Here is a 19,639-nt window from a genome sequence, read left to right as displayed (position 1 = left end):
ATCCACCACTACAGCTGTTGCTATCAGAAGTTAAAACCTTCACAATTTTAACAAAGTTCAACAACAATTACTTTGTTAGCATTCAAACAACTACATCTCCCATGAAAATAGAATTATATATAAGGTAAGTCACATTGGCAACAAAATGTGTATACGACTGTCTCCTCATGTCATTCTACTCACTTCACTTGCATTAAGATTTACTTTAGTCTCACCACACCAGAATCCATTTTGTCAGTTCACAATAACAGCAAAAAGTCCACTGGCGAACATGGGATTCTAACTGCTTTTGAGTTTTCATTTTTCTTCCTGCTTTGCAAATAAAACAAAAAGAAACAACTTTCTACTCCCTTCACTTTCTCTCTGTCACTTCACACTAGCAACAAAAGTTCCAGGAGTCAATTTGGGATTTTAATGGGTCACACATTTGACAGCCTGCATAGTAAATCTGCTCTTCGAGGCCAGTGAGAACAGTTGAGGCCATCTATGATTTAATGTGTCCTCAGCACCCCCAACTGCGGGCAGATGTAGTGTACACCCTCACACCTCCCATAGCAGTGAACTTAAACTGAAACAAACTCCTATCTCACATACCCATACAGTTTCAACAGTCTTTGTGGTGCTGAAACAATTCTGTTCAATGTGTATAATTTAATAGGCCTTGTGGTCCAAACTGCATTCGCCTCTAAATGAATAATCGGCTGACAGCATCAAAAACAAGCCAGCGCTGTCAACAAGCTGTCAAACTAAATAAAACAAACACTGATCCAGACACACCCCCCCCCCCCCCCTTCTCTCTCTCTCGATCTCTCTCTCCCTCTCTCTCTCTCCTCTTTATGCTGTTATTGGTAGTGACTCCTGCTCCGCTGCCTGTTTACGAATCCCTGGAAAACACACACACGTAAATGATGACTGTGATCATAGGCATGTAAATTTCGGCTTTTCTTTATGTTTCACCACTGAAATAGCAACTATACCACATGGTAGGATGTTGGGAATAGTGTGAACAAGTGGGACGCTGGGCTAAAAATCTATTTATCATCAGGAAAGCAGGATATGTGGAGGTTGAGATAATGCTGATTTTCTCGGATATCAATTTGTCAGGTCAGGATTTACCACACTTACAAAACCATGGGACCAGCTGGAGGTTTTGCTGAGTGGCTGCCCTCCTGTCAAACTGACTGACCGGTTCACTGACTAATTGGCTCCCAGGTCGGTTGGCTAACTGACCAGATAACCGGCTGACAGACTTAGTGACGGTTGACTGACTGGCCGGCTGGTTGATGAAATAGCTTACAGGATGACTGGATGACTGGCTGACTGACTGACTGACTGTGTGGCTGAGTGGCTGAGCACAGTGCAGACTCACAACTCAAAGCCAATAGAGCAGAAACAGTCGCATCCTCAGGTGAGATTATCAATACACACAGAGACACTCGCATATGGTTCTGAAGTCAGGCAACAGAGCTGTAAGCTTCCATAAGTTGAGAAGAAGAGATAAAATGACTTTGGATTTTTTTCAGGAGAGCAAGTTTCTAATTTGCACGGACGAATATGTTGATATTTGGCTGTACTGTTTTATGCCCCGCAGGGCAGTGGATTAAAGAGTCTGGTTTGCCACCAAAATATGGGATCAAGCTGGATTAACATGTTTCTTAAAATTTGAGAAAAAAGGCATCAAAATACTTAAAATACTAGCACTATATCATTAATAAATGAGTAAATTACTTATAGTTTATCATCATACTGAAAAGATACAATCTACTTAGTTTTGAGAGCTTTATTCATCTTTGCTTCAAATAGCTTCAAAGGTTTATGTATATTTAAAGGCAAGACAGTCACGGAGTAACTAAGAGTACGGTGAATGGCAACTGCAAAATATCGCACCATAGATCTAAATTTGGACAATCAGCTTTCTCCATAAGGGGCTATCAACATTGGAACACATTACCAACTGGAATCAAATTAACTCCAGAAATAAATTATTTTACAACAAAGTTTAAGTGCTGGCTAAAAGCAAACCAGAGCTGTAGTGATTTCCAGCTAATTGTATTGTGTTAATTGTTTTGTTTCACTATTTGTCTGCTTGTATTGCTGTTGTTGTCTCTTTTTAGACTGTACATCTGTACATTTCTAGTTAATTGTATGATGCATTTCAGTATAGTATTTCATTCTACTTCCATATCTGTAGTGTACTGCAATTTTATGAAAATGAAAACTGACAATTTTAATTACAAAAGCCTACTTAGGGACAAAAGTTAAAAAAATTAGCAATAGCTATAAACTCTTACTTCAACATAAGTTTCATGCTCTGTATTGGAACTATGTTAAATTTCATTGTCCCTATTAAATAAGTAAATATATATTTACTTAAAATGTTTTAAACTATAAAAATGAAAGCATTTTTTTTCACAGTATGGTAAGAATTAGTTTTTGTTTGATGAATGCTTTCTTTGTTGTATTAATAAAATAGTCCTGCTTTGATGAAGTAAATTAAATGTGTCACATTGGGTGCAAAGGTCGATAATGCTGATTAACAGTTAAAGTGTATTAAATCATCAATCATTTTTTTAGGTAGTAAATAAAAAGTAGAAACAGATAGCTGTGGTTATTAAATGATAAAATCCTATTGACCCTGGAGAAAGACATAACTGCTTTTTACCTAAATAAAAAACAACTTTCGCTTTCTTCAGCTAACTTAAATGCTTTTCTGACCTTTACTCTAAGGGCTTTGGTTCTTCTTCCTGGTTGGAATAATAGAACTGCAAACCAGCATGCTAAGCCAAGTACAGCATCCATCCAAGTACACTACCATAAATCACCTGAGCTGGTAAAACAGTTACAGGCCATACTGAAATCTGAACTAAACAAACAAAACACAGCTTGAGGCTACTTTTCAATTCCTATTTACTGAGTTCAAAGAAATTTTGAGACATACTCGGCTGAGTCTGTTCAGAACATCCAGTATATACTTTTTTTATCATTTGAAAAGCTGATTCTTTGACACATTTCTCACAAATATAAATATTGAGTATGACAGGATAAAATGACCTTTCTAGATCATTTGATAAAATATCTATTTGTTTAGAAATCTTGGTATTTGGTGTAGACGAACTATCTTAAAGTTATAATATGTAACTTTTCTGCATTGAAGTGTCAAAGGACACTAAAAAATGATTTTTATATATTTATAAAATATATATAGTATATTTTTATTATATTATATATTTTTATGATTTGTGTGCTTATATTATCACAAATGTGGTTTGCATTGTGGTAGTTTAGGAGAAGCGGTCAAAATTGACTTTTTATCCAGTTTGAAGGCGCATTTTTACAATACACTTTTTAGATCTTGGTTGTTTTTAACTATATATTTTAAACAAATGGAGGATTTTATATATATATATATATATTATATATATATCTGGATCTCGAGTTATCAGAGAAACAAACTGAGCAAAAGTGAGCAGCAGCTCAGCTCCCAGCCCCTCCGAGACTTCCTGTGACCACTGAGCAGCGTCAGAGAAACACAGATCTTTAACAGCTCAGCCTGTAGCACCTCCAGGACCATTTTTAACATTCATTCTTTTTACTGGTTTTAATCTCCTGGTCTGTTTGTTTTGGAGAGGAGGAGACCTCTACGGATTATTCAGGTCACAGTAAAAACTTCATGGAGGATTGACACTAAAGGAATCCAAACCGGGAGTAGATAACTGCAGTGATTGCAATGGTGGCAAAGACAACAACTCTCACGATGCCACGCTACTTCACGACATAACCAAACTCTTAGTCTTTTGTTATTGTTTTGATTGAGAGACCCGATAGGGGGTAGAAAATTACATATTGTTTGTTTAACTTGTGATATGTACATGACACATTTGAATACAAATCTAGACTTTTGATTTGTTTGAGACAGGCTACAGAAAGCAGCCGGACTGGGGTCTTATGACAGGAGAGATTGTTGCAGAAGCAGCTTCTATAATGGGGAGCCAAATAAACAGCAAATAACAAACAGTGAGAAGCTCAAATTTCTTCACGTTATTTCACAGTGGGAGTCACCATAGAGGCATTGTTACTACACCACAGTACAGCAGTATTACAATTATTACGCCATTGCAATCTGATTGGATGAGATGTGCTTTCTTTCATTTGACCACTGTAAAAAAAAAAATTTAAAAAAATTAATTTCCCTTAGGAAAATTAAATATAGGAATCAATTATACATAGAAGTTTAATTCCTTGAATCAGTTACAAGATAAAAATTCAATAGATTCTAAAACTTTAAAAAGACCAACTTTTTCCATTTTTGTGGAGGCAGAATAGAATTTAAATTCCAAGATGAAATGTTGTACCATGAAATAACTTCTGAAATGTGGTTTACAGTATAATTAGTAACCATTAAGGTTTGTCTTACTGACATCATTTGAGCTGCTTCTCAGGATGACTCTTGTTATACTGTTTACTCTCTACTACTATAGAGAGTAAATAGGTATAAACAGGTATATACTTTGTTGTTTTGTTGTTGCACATTAACAAGAATAATTAATTATTTTTGATTAATTATCAGAGCACAAGTGAAAGAATCAGTTTTCTTCTTCTTCTTCCTTTGCCACTCATTTTACTTCACTCACACAATAGGCTGTAAAGTCAGGTTTAGGAGTTCCAGTTCTTTTGGAAACGAACATCACGGGGCTAATTTGGATGCAGTTGTGTGTGTGTGTGTGTGTGTGTGTGTGTGTGTGTGTGTGTGTGTGCGCTCCCCCCACCCCAGAGCTCTCTATTTACAGTTTCTCTGTGCATCCATCACTCTTGGTCCTTTGACTCATTAATGAGAATTCAATCAGTTCATTACTCATCTATGATCAGTTTTTCATTTCTCTAAGTACCCATCTCTCTTCCATGGGTCCATTCTACGTATCTCCTCGTACCTTGGGTGGGACTCCACTGCTCTTTTAGTGGTAAGATAAAGTTACTGTCATTCTGCCTGGAAAACTCTGCTCAGGGAAATAATGTCCACCCATGCCAGCAGAGAGTTTCTGTGTGTGAGTGTGTGTGTGTTTGTGTGTGTGTGTGTGTGTAAATGCAAGAGGGAAGGAGAGGGAGGTTCATACATAATGCTGAGGGTGGCGATGGTGACAGGATGTCATGCTCCTCAGGAGTCAGACACCCCTGAGACCAAAATCACAGGAAGGCTGAAGCAGGCTCTGCTTTAAGTTCACTTGATTCTTGTGTTTTTTTAGTCTGGATGTGAACGTTGTGAATTTCACTTTTTTTTTTTTTTTTCTGTTAAAGACAATTTTGTGTTCCTTGATTCTTAGTCAAATGTAAGGTCAAAGCCACAGTGTGTTTGCTTTGGTTCCTTGAACCTTGTAGCAGCTCTGAAATGTATTCTGTTTAATCTCAATAGGATACCATTCATGTTAAAATGATTACTGTCCCTTTAATAGGCTAATTACAATAGCCTGTCATGTAGAACGATTTATGCTGAGTAGGCGTGACACATTTGACCTGTGTGTGTCTTCTCTCCTCCCTACTCTCATATACTGTATTTATTTATTTATTTGCTTATTTATTTTCCTCTCCCCCCTTTATCACTGCCTCACCCCAGCACTTCCTCTCTGTCGCTCTTCTCGTCTTTTTCTTGTCTTTCTAACAGATTGTTAATTGTTGATTACTGCAGCAACGAAAGGTTAGGTGAGACTGTTGATGGGATGCTGTTGTCATGGGAAGTGCTGAAGGCAAAACGCAGCATCCGCTGAGTTTAATGATCCTGTGCGCATGTGTGTATGTTTAAAATCCCTCGCTAAATCATGCATGAATGTGATGTAATTTGTTGAGTTGTGAGCTTTTGCACACCCCCACATACACACATACACACATACACGCACGCACGCACGCACACACACACACACACACACACACACAGACTGTAGGAGATGGATGTCCCTGGTTCTCAGTAATGCTTCTCTGTCTCGATCTGTCTTCCTGAAAATGACAATGTGCCACGATCATACAGGATATATAGCTACACACAAGCACACAAACAGATACACAAAGGTACAGACACAGATTAGAACACACACATACTCAAAGAGCTAGGGATGGGAAGACAAAGTAACACAGATGAAAAGAAATTAAGATATGAACAGTGAGCTACAGCCAGAGAAAATAAAAAAAATCTCATTGCCATTTTTCTGAATATTTCATTTCACATTGTGCTGCCTGTTAAATCCTTCGTCACTTTCCCTCCTTCTTTCTGAAGAGGCCCATAGAGGGAACATGTCATGTCATGTTAAACTTGTCCCATGCACCACTGTGTGTGTTTGCCTGTTTAGAGTGTGTGTGTGTGTGTGTATCTCAGCCAGTGCTCTGTGTATGCCGGATGATGGTGGGTTAAAAATGATGTCTGTCTTGGCATGATTGCTAATAATCATATTGTTTCTGGCATTTGTGTGTGTTTTTTTCACACGTTGCATAATAATAACTCTGCAGGTCGGTAAAATGGGCACATAGAAACTGTTGCTATAGAAACACCAGAATAAAAGCACCCTCCCTGGTAACGACACAAGTTTTCATTTCTTCCTGTGAGATGGGAAAGGGGGTTTCACTCTTTGTGTTCTCTCTCTTTCTCCCTTTCCCCCCCTCTCCCTTTGAAACGAGACAACAGTTTCTCCCTCTTCTATCTCCATGTTCCACTTTTATTCAACGTCTCACTCTCTCTCCTCCTCCTTTCAACCTCCTCTTCTACTTCCTCAGAGGCCCCTATTTCTGTGAGCCAAATTCATTGCACTTGCGCACTTGGCCGTGACTGACGGATTTTTGGTAATTTCATGACCAGAGGCTGTAGTGCTCCAGCAGTGCACCTGCAGCGGTGATGCAAAGGAGGCTGGATTAGGAGGAATAAATTATCTGTATCAATCATGAACAATCAGATCAGATGCTCTCATCCCGATGAACAGCAGCGTGCTCCCAGCACACACTGACATTTTGTAATAGAGAAAAGAGCCCAGCACTCTCCCATGAGGAAACTGATGTGCTTTATCAGGAGGAGCAGAGACTCAAAGCACAAATACATACTGTCCCAAATATGCAACAAGTGTGAATCAGTTTGGGTGCTAGTTCAGCAAAATTTATTCAAAGATGGGTAGTATGAGTGGCTTTGAAAATGTGCACTACTCTTAAAATTATAGGCTGCAGATGGAACGCACATACCTGTTGCTGCCTCCAGAAAGATACAGAATGTCATCAACTGAAAAGCAAAGGCCCTCGTACATAATACAAGCATTTGTAAATGACAAATACTGGTAAGAATAATCACGTTTGATGCGCTTGTAGTTGTGTATGATCTGCGACTTCGATGTGTATGCTGTTAACAGCAAACTCCAATACACAGAAAACAGTACATTTTCTGAAATAAGATGTGGTCTTAGCATACAGAGGCATAATTTCTTTTTTTGATACCAGACGACACTGACCAATCTAATTTGTGTTGACATAGTTCTCCTGTTTGCCGCATTCCTGTTGGAAATGTTGGTCTAGTGATGTCAGTGCAAGCAATAACATGACTGAAATCATGCAGACAGGAAATTATCCACTTGCAGCAAGCTAATGTACTATTTCACCAGTGCAAGATTGCTGTGGGTAATCTGTTTTGGCGTGACATTATGTCAGTGAATTCCATATATATGACACATTAGACATTTCTCCAGTATGCTATCATATAGGAATTTGCCACAGTTTGAAACTTTAAAGTAGCATGTATTCACTACTGCGAGCAAGTACTCTGTTTAGCATCCTTGAAAACTCGGTTTCAAATCTGATGCATTTTTCTACAACATTAAACATTCATTAGTAAATGTGCAGCAACAAAAGTTTGAGGAAAAAAACGTAATTAGTTCATATTTGGAAAGAGTTTTACAGTCAAAACCCAGCTAGTCTGCTGAACTTTATGGATGTGGTTTCATAAGATTATATTGACAAGTGCCAACCCTTCAACTGTCATCACATTTAGATTCAAATGTTGCTCAGTCCTGATTGGTGCACAGAGCTCTGTCCACTTCAAACCAGTGAGAAGAGCACCGACAAAGAATATCAATAAAGGGGAAAAAAAGGTTTAATGTGAAATAATCAAAACAGTTGAAGCATTTTTTATCTCCTATAACCACTAAGCTTTGATACTTTAACTGAGTACGTACAATATAATTTTTTGTTGTATACAATTCTGTTTCATTTTCTCTTTTTACTGGATCTGACTTGGATAGCCAATCAAGGAAGTTGCTCACCCATAAAGATTCTTAGTCATCCAGGTTATGGTATCCAAGAAAAGTTGAATTGAGGGGAACCGGTCTTGGCTTTTTTCAGAACTGAAGCCTCTTCCGAACTAAAGAAGCCTCTTGGAGGAGAGGTGAAACATCGTCAAGAATCTGTAATCGAGTCCAGTTGCTCTCGATTCATCTCTCCTTGGATGCTTTAACTTTGTAATACAGCAAGAGTTGCCATTTTTTTAAAGGATGTAAATATTAGACCAAACCTTGCAACTAATCCTCTTTCTTTCTTTCTTTCTTTCTTTCTTTCTTTCTTTCTTTCTTTCTTTCTTTCTTTCTTTCTTTTCTTCAACCTTTTCATTACAATTTCCTTCTCCTGTGTGAATAACTCAGAAAATGATGTTAGCATGAAATGTGTTTTATTTGCCTGGATGAAGCAGACTTCCCTCTGTCCTTTACTTTGTCATTTGTTCCATCTGTCAACCTTTCTTTGGTGCATCAACTTTTACTCTGTCTCTCTTTCTATCCTTCATTTTGTCTTTCTGTGTTGCTACATCTCCAGTATTTTCCCATTCTTAACTCTTTGTTTGCCTCTTGCACAGGAGGCACACAGAAGAGCGCCTCCTGTTCACTCTTGTCATGCATGTCTCTCACACACAACCTGCTAGCTCATGTGAAACATCAGTGTCCCTACAGATGAATAACAAAGCATACTGCAGCATATAGAGTATTAGAGCCCCAGGGGCAAATATATAGATGCAAAGAGCTGCATCTCCCTCTCTTACCTCTCTCCCTGTTCATGGTGTATATTCATCCCTACCTCTCCCCTTTATTGTGTTTCTCTTTTTTGTGTGTCTCTCTGAATTAAAAATTCCAGGTAGTTTCTAGAAATATCTTTCCTTTGATCTTGTATTTCGCCTTTCTGCCTTTATGCGTCAGCCTTATACATATATCTGCATACTCACACACTCACTCACTCATTCATTCTCTCCAGCATTGTTTCTACAGAGACCTGTGGCTGTGTGTCCATTTCTGTGGTGGCCAGTTGGCCAACACACCTTTGAATCACAACCATGGGACAGCAGCTGCTGTTTTGACTTGTGTGTGTGTGTGTGTGTGTGTGTTTGTGTGTGTGTGTGTGTGTGTGAGAGATGCTTGCATGTATTTAAACAGGGCACTGTCACACACATGCAGTTATTACACAAATCGCCCCGCAGAGCATCTCTATCTGTCTCTATCCATCTCCCTCACCTCTTGTCTCGCCCTCTCTCATATACACAGGAGACACAGAAATCCACAGGGACCAATAAACTCAAGAGACAGGCACACAGAAAAAAACAGGAACGCAGACCTATAAAGAAAAGCCCTGACAGAGTGAATTTACAGGGATATACTTCCCTTTCCTGCTAACTCCCCCTTACCTCCAGTAAAAGCCTGGTTAGAACTGTAAAATACTGAGCCGTTTCAGGTGAAGCTAATTAGGTAAATACTAGAATTGACAGAACCCAATTAATTTCACTGGAGAAAGGAAGCTGAATTATTTAAAACCAAATTACCCGTCTCTGGCCATCAGTTTAAAAACGACATACAGTGGTTTAGGATGGTAACAGCCCAGGCTTAAAGGCATAATTTCTACCAAATTATTTTTTTTTCATAAAACATCCAGTGTATAATTCATCATTGAAAGATAAATGTTACGGTCCTGAAGGCTTATATCTGCAAATGTAATTGTGCATGTTGTAAGAACAGCCCAATTTTGATTGAATTCTGGAGGTTTGTGATTTTTAAAGTGCTGATGATGTGTTAGAAACAAAGACAAGAAAAGGCCCTCCTTCACCTGTAACAGCCTCCCTTTGTACACCTGCCACATTCATTGAATTACAATCTGCTCGTTAAACACATGGAGAATGATTTCTTTTAGTCATGTGGCTTTCTGCCATATAATTGGTGGACAGCTGGGTTTACAGGAGAGCAGGCAGACAAGAAGTCACAGTTGTTCACACCCTCAGACCCTTATAATAAATAGATCTACCACCAATTCTATCTACCAATTTGGTTTCTTTATTTGGTCTGGGGCTCAAAGAAACTGTGTTTTATGTCTTTCCAATGACATCATTAGAAGCAGTTACTGTATGAAAAAAGGTCACATCTGTAACAAACGTCTAGATTATATGAGGTTAGGTTGTCAACTGGACTTTGACTCATGGGCAGTAACGGTGTTCATTTCACTCTGACTCTGGAATAAAGGTAAAATAGAAACTAGATCAGCCATCTGTGTGCGTGTGTGCGTGCGTGTGTGTGTGTGTGTATGTGTGTGTGTGTGTGTGTGTGTGAAAATTCTAGGGCTTTTTGAGTGATCCTCCAACTCTTTGATCAAAAAAAATAAAGGGTTAAAGAGAAGATCAAATAAAAATCAAAAAACATAACTGTGGCTTAAAAACTGATTAAATTCACTTTTTCTAAAGTCATAATTATTGCTGAAAAAACATGTGAACACTAACATTAGATCAAATCCTCAGTTAAAAAAAATAACAAGTGAAAGAAAGAACAAAGAGAAGATGGAGGGGTGGACAGAAGACCAGAAAAAATGACTGCGACCAGATTTTAGTTAGAATTGAAAGAATAATTTACCGTGGACATTTAACATAATTGTTTCGGTTTAAATGAGATTTAAAATATCCTCCAGCTGCAGGAGGTGAACAGGCAGACAGTGCTTATGTTACTGTAATCTCACAGTGAAGTGTTAAACTTATCATTGCCATAAAAAAGTTTAGAAGCAATAGCGATACATAACTAAATAAATAAAATATAAATCATAGACTGTAAAATGCATACTGTTATTATGGTTGTTTCATGGTTGAAAAAAAGATATGAGAGTGAAAGAGATAGCAGAGAAGATAAGCGAATCATTTTCACAGCAGGGAGAGATTCTAATAGAAATTATCATAATATTATATGGACAAACCTGAACTAGTGAGTTCTTTATGAAGGTATAATTTGGTTTTTCATTTCTTCTTTTCCTGTGTGTGTGTGTGTGTGTGTGTGTGTGTGTGTGTGTGTGTGTGTGTGTGTGTGTGACTTAACTTGTTAAAAGAAACATTTTTCATTTCATGTAATTACTCATTTAGTTGTGTAAGTGTGGGTAATCTTTTTCTTCTTTCTTCTTTTCTTACACATTTTATGATTTTTATGAATGTGCGTGTATTTGCAGACTGCAGTTTAAAATTTCCTGCCTGCTGTCTGGTAACTACTGAGATGTTGTAAATAAGAAAACAAGGATGTGACATTGATGTTTGTAATGTGCCATGTGTCAGGAGACTTGTATTTCTCCCTGTTGTGGCCAGATAATTAACAGTAGGTAAAGCATAACATAATTGATATGAAACCGCTCAACTTCACATAATGAAATCACAAACAAAAACTTTGACAAAACAGATTAAGGTGTCTTTAAGGAATAAAGCTGTGATGGATTAAAGGCAAAAAACAGCAGCAAATTGGTGATGTTTTCATTTAGAAAAAAGAAAAAAAAACAAAGAAACCTCTTGCTAACTGTCATAGGGACTCGGGTACAGGACCACATTAATTTGTTTTTCGTTTGCAGTAAAAACAGTATTATTGTCAGATGAAATGAGAAATTGATTTCCACTGTCAGGGAAAAATATCTTTATTGAGAAAGAGAGAGAGATGAAGAAAAGAAGTTAGAGAAAGAGAATGTGAGAGGGAGAAAAAAAACAGAAAATAGTAAATGGAAAAAAGTGATTCATGTATGTGGTTTTCAGGTGCTGTGGAAGTGTGTGTGTGTGTGTGTGTGTGTGTGTGTGTGTGTGTGTGTGTGTGTGTGTGTGTGTGTTTTCTTGTTTTGTCAGCTATGAAAGTGACCCTGTCCTCACCACCATCTACAGTTTAAATTAGAACATCTCAGCATAACAGTACAGTTTACCACATATAGATACACAATAAATACACCCAAAGCCATGCACATGCACAACACACGAACATATATGCAGAGGATTGCTTACCATTGCATGCTCTCAGCACCAATTTTGCTTTGCTGCGCTCTGACACACGTTCAGTGGATTGCTGAGTTCATGGATTTGATGTTCCCACCTCGCCTTGACCGCAGAAGATTCTAAAGTGTGTTTCTGCTGGAGTATGTGTGTAAGTGTGTGCTGACTCTGTGCTATCCGTATCACATTCACAGGTCGACTTTTGAGGAATGCAAAAGACTTCATAGGCTTTTTTTCTTTTTGTTTTTTAGCTTATCCCAAGGGTAAGTTAAATATTGAGCACACTGCTTCCTTTTTCAGCAATAACACTGCAAGCTAGTGGGGCATCAGTGATTTTCATTGTCACATCTTTTCTACTTAGACGGCTCTGTGCATATCTGTGTGTTTCCCCTTCATTGACTCAGGAGCACCGCTACACGGTGTTGTGGAAAACTCGGGCGTGGAGAGTTTGACAGTTTAAACTGCAGGAAACTCAAACTCTAAAAGCAATACACAGAACTTTACTTTGGTGGAAAGACACAACTGTGTTGATGCAAGTGACCTCTACGGCTACAACTGCTGTTAAAGCAGCCATAATCTGTATTTTTATAACAACAATGGATCTTCTGACTGTGTGTAATGGGAAACGGGTCACTTGCAGTGAAGAACTCATGGACAATTACCACCTGACTCTAAGGGAAGTTCCCCTTAGTTCTACAAAGCTTTATAGAGTTTTGGTTTTGAGGCCAGGAATGTTTTTGATTCACTGTCACAACTCTGATTGTGCCATTTCCAGCTGTAGCAGGCAGCTGTTTCCAGTGAAAATCTTTAAAAACCTCTGTGCACTACCTGCTGAGCAGCAAATGTCAATGTAGCAGAGCAGTTAACAGCCAAATATTTCCCTCAGGAGTTGGTGGAGAACAATAGCAGAGCTAAAAGAGATTGAATATTGGATTGCATTCTAAAAGTGGACAGAAACATGACTCCAATTAAATGTTGGTTTGGATCTGCTTGATTTGTAAATAGGCAACTGCTAACAGGTTCATGATATCAATTGAAAAGATGTTGAGTCAAGTCAAGTCTTGTCTTTACAGCTTCCTGTGCCCCCAAGTGGCAAAAAGGGATTTCTGATACTTCTCATGGAACCTTTAAAAATAACATGGTCATTGTCTGGGCCAGTAAAAATGGAGGTACATGCACTTCAAGAAATAGTAGGTAAGGAGTGCTGTCTAAACTGATAGCTCTGTGACAAAGCTTCTAGGATGCAGGGCACATTTAAAACAAATAATATAATAAGAGGCCCTAACGATCTTACAAGATGAAGATTAAAGGGTTAAAGCCAATGTGCGACCTTAAAAGCCAAGTCAGTTTGTCCATCTCTCCAGAACTTTGATAGCAGCTATTGATTGTGAACTGTGTCAGTTGTACTCTAAAATTACCTGTGTTGTGTGCTGTATCTTATCCAAAACTAGTCATACTAAGGACTGGGTGTTTTGTCTTATTCAACTTTGGGTCTACTACACGTTTACAGCTGGGAGCTGTCAAAGTCCCTTTTGACTTCTGGTCTCTGAGCAGCATGGACAAATAAGTAGTGCATGCAGCCTGTCTCACTCACACTTCTGTCTTAGATATGGCAGCGAGTTATGTCATTTTAAACATTTGACCCTAAAATGTCCAATCTGTGGGACTCTTTTCTTCACTGTGACGACACATTTGGTAATGAGCTGTCGTTGAGGCAGTGTTCTGCACTGCATTTGCCATCACTTCATAAAATTGCCCCCCAGTGCTTTGGCTTCACTGGACTGACAGTAGTTCCCAATCCCCCAAACAAACAAGCATGGGCTGCTCTACTGAGACTGTTGAAGCAAATACAAATAATGGAATGACAGAATTTCAGCTGGTGCCCATGAGCAACCATGTCTACAGAGTATAGTAATATGTGCTCTGAAAAACACATCAATCATGATTTGTAAAACATGTTGAAAGATGTATTGCGTGTAGCTTCACAGTTATGACAGGGCAAAGCAAAGGCAGTAGTGAGGCCAAGGGTGTACTCTCTATTTATTGTTTTTCTTAAGTTTGTTAAAGATTTGTTTTCAGTGCTTCACTTTGATTTGAATCCCTTCAATCATTTCCTTTTCATTCAATTCACAACATGAAGTTGAGTTGTAGGTTGAAGGATGATTGATTACAGATGCAGAGTGGTGGCTTCCCTCAGTCAAGTCAATGTGTTTGTTTTTCAAAGCGAAAATGATGAAACATGAAGATAATGTTTTACGATACACAGGCAGACACACGCACATGCAAATACAAGTAGGTTTCTAATCACATGCAATTCTTTCCTGTGCACCTCCCTGCCTCTCTCTTTGTCCTTATTGTGGTCTGCTTCTATCTTTGATCGTGTCTCCCTTTCTTACTTACACGCACACACTCGTACACACACAAACACACCATCCATCCTACCTATCTGTGCTATCTTCAGACAGCAAACCCTATTCCTTGCTGACAGTGTTTGGGATTTACTCCGGACATAGCCTTGATTCTCCCTGTGTGTCTCTTTGGGTTTGTTTATTTATTTGTGTGTGTGTGTGTGTGTGTGTGTGTGTGTGTGTGTGTCATAGTGAGTATGATACATGTCCCTTCTCCATTCCTGTGGTTGTCATGGTGACCAGTGACTGGGCATGTCTTGTCGTCACCATTCGTTTAGCTCACCACCTTCACTATAGATTCAATTTCCTGTTTTAACCTCTTTTTTAATGTGCATCTCTTTTACACCTGACAAGTATATTAATCTTGTATTGGACAAACACGCTCTTTGATCAACTTATTGAAGTGTAATGAGAGGCGTGGTAGAATTTTCAGCACTGTTTGTTCAGCGTTTATTAGTTTGCCAGCTTGCACTTACATGATTTTCACACTATGTTTACTGGCCAGCACAAGCAAACTTTGCACAGTGTGATTTCAGCCCAAAAAAGTAGAACACATGGAGGTGAAATTGCAGGCAGTTTCTAATTTAAGGATATGCCTTCAAAACCAGTTTCTCTTAACTGGTTAACAAATTAATTTGCAGTAAAAAACATAATTATATTGAAACAAGTTGCACTGACGAACTCTTCAGAGTCGTGATGGATGCAAGAAGTTCAAACTGATGAATAAGTGTTTGGAGTAATTGCTTTCACAGGAGGACACAATCTCTTTCTCAAAACTATTTTCAGAGTAGTTAACTGCATAGATGGACTTTCATATTATTTTCCAGAGACCTGCTTTTATCCCCACTGAGCACCAGCTAAATGGCCCAAACGCTCGAATCAAACTGCAGTCCCATTTACTTAAACTGTTTGACAGTGGGCTGACAGCGAGCGCGAGAAATGGCGATTGAGAGAGAAAGACAGACAGAGAGAGGTTGCGGTATTTGTTCTTTGTGTGATAAATATAGGAGGTGAGTGGGTGGAATAAAAACAACCGAACACTCTAGCAGGATAAGAGAGGAAACACAGAGGGATAGATATAATGACACCAGGACAGCGCCAATATGACATAGCGATAATAATAGTGAGAAAGTGAGGAAGAGACGTAATGACACTTAGGGAGAGATGCCATGATACTAATACAGAGATAATTGTGGTGAAAGGGGGATGGAAAGAGAGCGGGAGGGATGAAGGGATGACAGAGCAGGACAGAGGTAGACAGCAGAAAGGGAGGAGTGGGATGATGACAGAGAGCTGGGGAAACAGATAGAGAGAAATGAATTAAGCTGCAGGGAGGAAAAGATGCACGGAGAGAGTTACAGGGATGGTGATAATACCGGTGTAATAAAGAGAGCAAGGATGGACATAAGGTTGGAGAGAGAAAGAGATGGAGAGGGAAGACGGAGAGAGATGGAGGGTTGCAGCGAGACAAACATGATGTGGGAGAGACACAATGACTCTGACAAAGAGATAATGAAAAAGAGGGGGTGTGGGGGTTACTTGAGAAGAGGTGGGGAAGAGGCAAAAGGGAACAAAAACAAGGATACCAGAAAAACAGAAAACAAATTCCTCTCCTCTCCTCTCCTCTCCTCTCTACTTTTTCATAGCCGACATTGAATCACTGCAGTCAATAGTTCTACACAGCGTAACTTAGAAAGATGCATTTGATTTGTGGCTCAGCACGCCATGGAACGAGAAGGCCAGCATTTGATTTATGAGCTAGGGACCTTGGGGTCAGGTTCGACCATAGCACTCCACCTCCCTGCTGCTGCTCAGCACCTAAAATTTAACAATCTGTCTGACTGTTATGTAGATCTCTGCACTGATCCAATCCATTACAGAACAATGCAGACTTTGTCCGGGTTGTTGGGCAAAAATGATTAAGAAATAATTTTTCTGCAGTGGAGATATCTAACATCTCTTTAGGTTGAGAATTGAGTTGCTTTGGTTTGATTGCTGAAGATGTGGCATGCCACTCGTGGGAATACCTCTAAGATATGGAAAAATCCTCAAGCAGCAGTATCAGTGTGCAGACCTGCAAACCTGCACATGAACCATAAAAAACAGGGGGAAACCCTCAAAGCTTGTGGGTTATAAATCAAGCAAAACATACATTTAAGATTAAGCCCTGTGTTTTAATGTAGACTGACACAGTGCGTGTGTTAACATTCGTGTTGGTGGTTGCATGAGTGCACAGCACACATGGGCATATGGCAGCATGTTTTTACCCACATTTGTCTGCAGCTGCTAGTTCACATACTACTTATAAACACACAGATCCATTTATCTAACATACACATTCACATTCAATTTTTTTTCTGTCTTATATACAGCTAGATGTTGAAAGGACAATCACCACATTTCACCTCATTACACTTAGGAAACTTAAAAGAAGTCAGAGCTAATATAATTAAATGTATATGTTAACATGTCAAAGGCATGTGAAGTCAGAAGAAGGGCACGATGGGAGAGGAGGATGGATACAGAGAGAGGAAAACTGAAAAAAATGAATTATTACTCTTGCTGCGTTTTTGTGAGTATCTACATTATTTCTAATCTGTTACCCTGACAACTAGACGGACCAGCACACCAAAATTACACAGATTTAAATGTGTCTGTCTAACCTTTTCCCATCAAATTAGTCGGTAGGCTCTGATAATTAAAACAATAGACAGTACATGTTTTGTGCCACGCAGATGAAAACAGCACTTTGTGTTTCAAGGCACAGTATTCGTTATGATCGAGTTCGCCACTCATCAGCTGACTGGTGGCCTCCATTAACAGGTGCTGGATGTTTTTACTCATTTGGCAGACATCTCCAAAACCATATCCAAAGTGACTTACAAGTGAAGGACAACACTAAAGCTTCAGGAGACCTTGGTGTAAGGAAGTACTAAATCTATCAAATAGGTGCAAGGAGATCAAGTAAATAAGTCCACAGAAAGTGCATAGTAAGTGCTAGTTAGGCATGTTACATTGTTAGAGGTGTGAGGAGAGGGGGTTCTCTTGGAAGAGATGAGTTTTCAAGAGATTGTTGAAAATAGAGGGGGCTGCCCCTGCTCATTCACCATCAAAGAACCACAAACAAGAACAGTCTCCACAGCGATTGCCTTGTGTGCAGGAATGGCAATGCCACACGACAAAATCATAGGAGGAACACAGTGGCGGAGAAGGTGCATAAGCCTGTATGATCGAGTTCAAGTAGATGGGTGCAGACCCAGAAGTCACTCTGAAGGAAGGTGTTAGTAACTTGAATTTGATTCGGGCAGCCATGGGTAGCAAGTGTAGGTCGATGGGTAGTGGAGTGACATTTCAGGCATTGCAGTAGTCGAGGTGATAAACATGGAGTCAGGTAAGGCCTGATTTTTCTTATGTTGTAAAGGGCACAGTGGCATGACTGGGAGATGGATGCAACACAGGTGGAGAAGGATAGCTGGCCATCAAACATGACACTCAGGTTTCTTTGACCTTGGTTGGGGTAAGAGATGAAGAGTTGATTTTGATATTGATATGGTGAGGGCCAGGATGACCAGGGGTTCAGTCTTAGAGAGATTTAGTTTAAGGTGCATTCTTTCATCCATATGGATATGTCCGAGACAGTGGGATCATCTGGTGGGAATGATAGGTATAGTCGGGTGTCGTCTGCTAAAGATCAGCATTGTCATTTTGAGCATGTTAGCATGCTGACTGTTGACTCTTTTTTTCTCCTCTGAGTAAGAAATGACAGTGCTTTGTTGTCTTGTTCACATGGACAGCTGTTAGAAGGACTGACCATATGGTTTTCAATTACTGGACCGTCTCTCCAGCCAAGAGGAGCAAAATCTAAGCATGAAAAAACTAAAGGGGGAAAGAACTCAGTGCTACATCAACAAAGAGGCTACGCAAAACACTTTTTACTGAAATGCCCCAAGTATGGTGCTGCAATGTGGCATCCGGTATGATGCAAATATCCGCTGAATTCTACTTATCCCATCTGTTCAAAAGTGGGCAGAGGGGGATCTGGCAGCAGAAGAGACCACAGACAGGAAGAGAGAGACAACTGGAGACAGAATGAGAGACAGACACAAAGACGGCTGAGGGGGAGAGGTGAATTGGGTTGGAAAGACAGTGGAGAACAATCTGAAATTAATCTGGACACTCCAGATGGTTTGAAGTTTATGTATGTGCGCGTGTGAGCACACATACTGTACATGTGTGCGTCTCTGTTGCTGCCAGCTTGTCCGTTTGGGCCTGTGTATAGGTATTTACGTATGTTTGTATGCCTTGTGTTACTTCAGACAAACAAGAACATCTGGTATGTGCACAATGAGCAAGTTCTGATCTCATTTTGATGGAAAATGACAAAAAACACAGAGAAACGGACACACACATAGTTTGTTAGCAGTTGGTTGACTAGATTGTGACCTAGTAGATAGTTGTCTGTGGAGTGTACAACACATTTCTGTATGTGTGTGAAAGAGAGTGTGTGTTCTCAGTGATATAAGGTTAATAAATCAATAACCGTCGCTATCTGAGAAACAATTACTGCTGGCTTTCATGTTGGCCACACACACACACACACACACACACACACACACACACACACACACACACACACATACAAACACACCGTGCTACGTGCCCTGTATATTCTAGTAGGTTTAGGAGTAACCTGTATGAAGTGTTTGTCAAGGAGAGAGTAGCAGGAGATGAAAGCTGGAGGAGAGAGAAGAGAAGTGAAGGTAAAGTCTGTAAATGAGGGAGGAGGAGAGTGAAGACTCAGAGACTCGAGGCACAGTGTGCCATTGTGGGGGATCCTTAAACCCTGATTGTCTTTTATTTTTCTCTTGGTGTTTCACTTTTTCACATCATACTTCACTGTTGTGCCTTTGATGCAGCTGAACAAACTGTGGAAACTGGAAGTTGCATACTGCTTTTTTCC

Source organism: Seriola dumerili, unplaced genomic scaffold (assembly GCF_002260705.1).
Source record: "Seriola dumerili isolate Sdu_G_001 unplaced genomic scaffold, Sdu_1.0 BDQW01000003.1, whole genome shotgun sequence".
Taxonomy (NCBI): Eukaryota; Metazoa; Chordata; class Actinopteri; order Carangiformes; family Carangidae; genus Seriola; species Seriola dumerili.
This window is presented reverse-complemented; position numbering follows the sequence as displayed.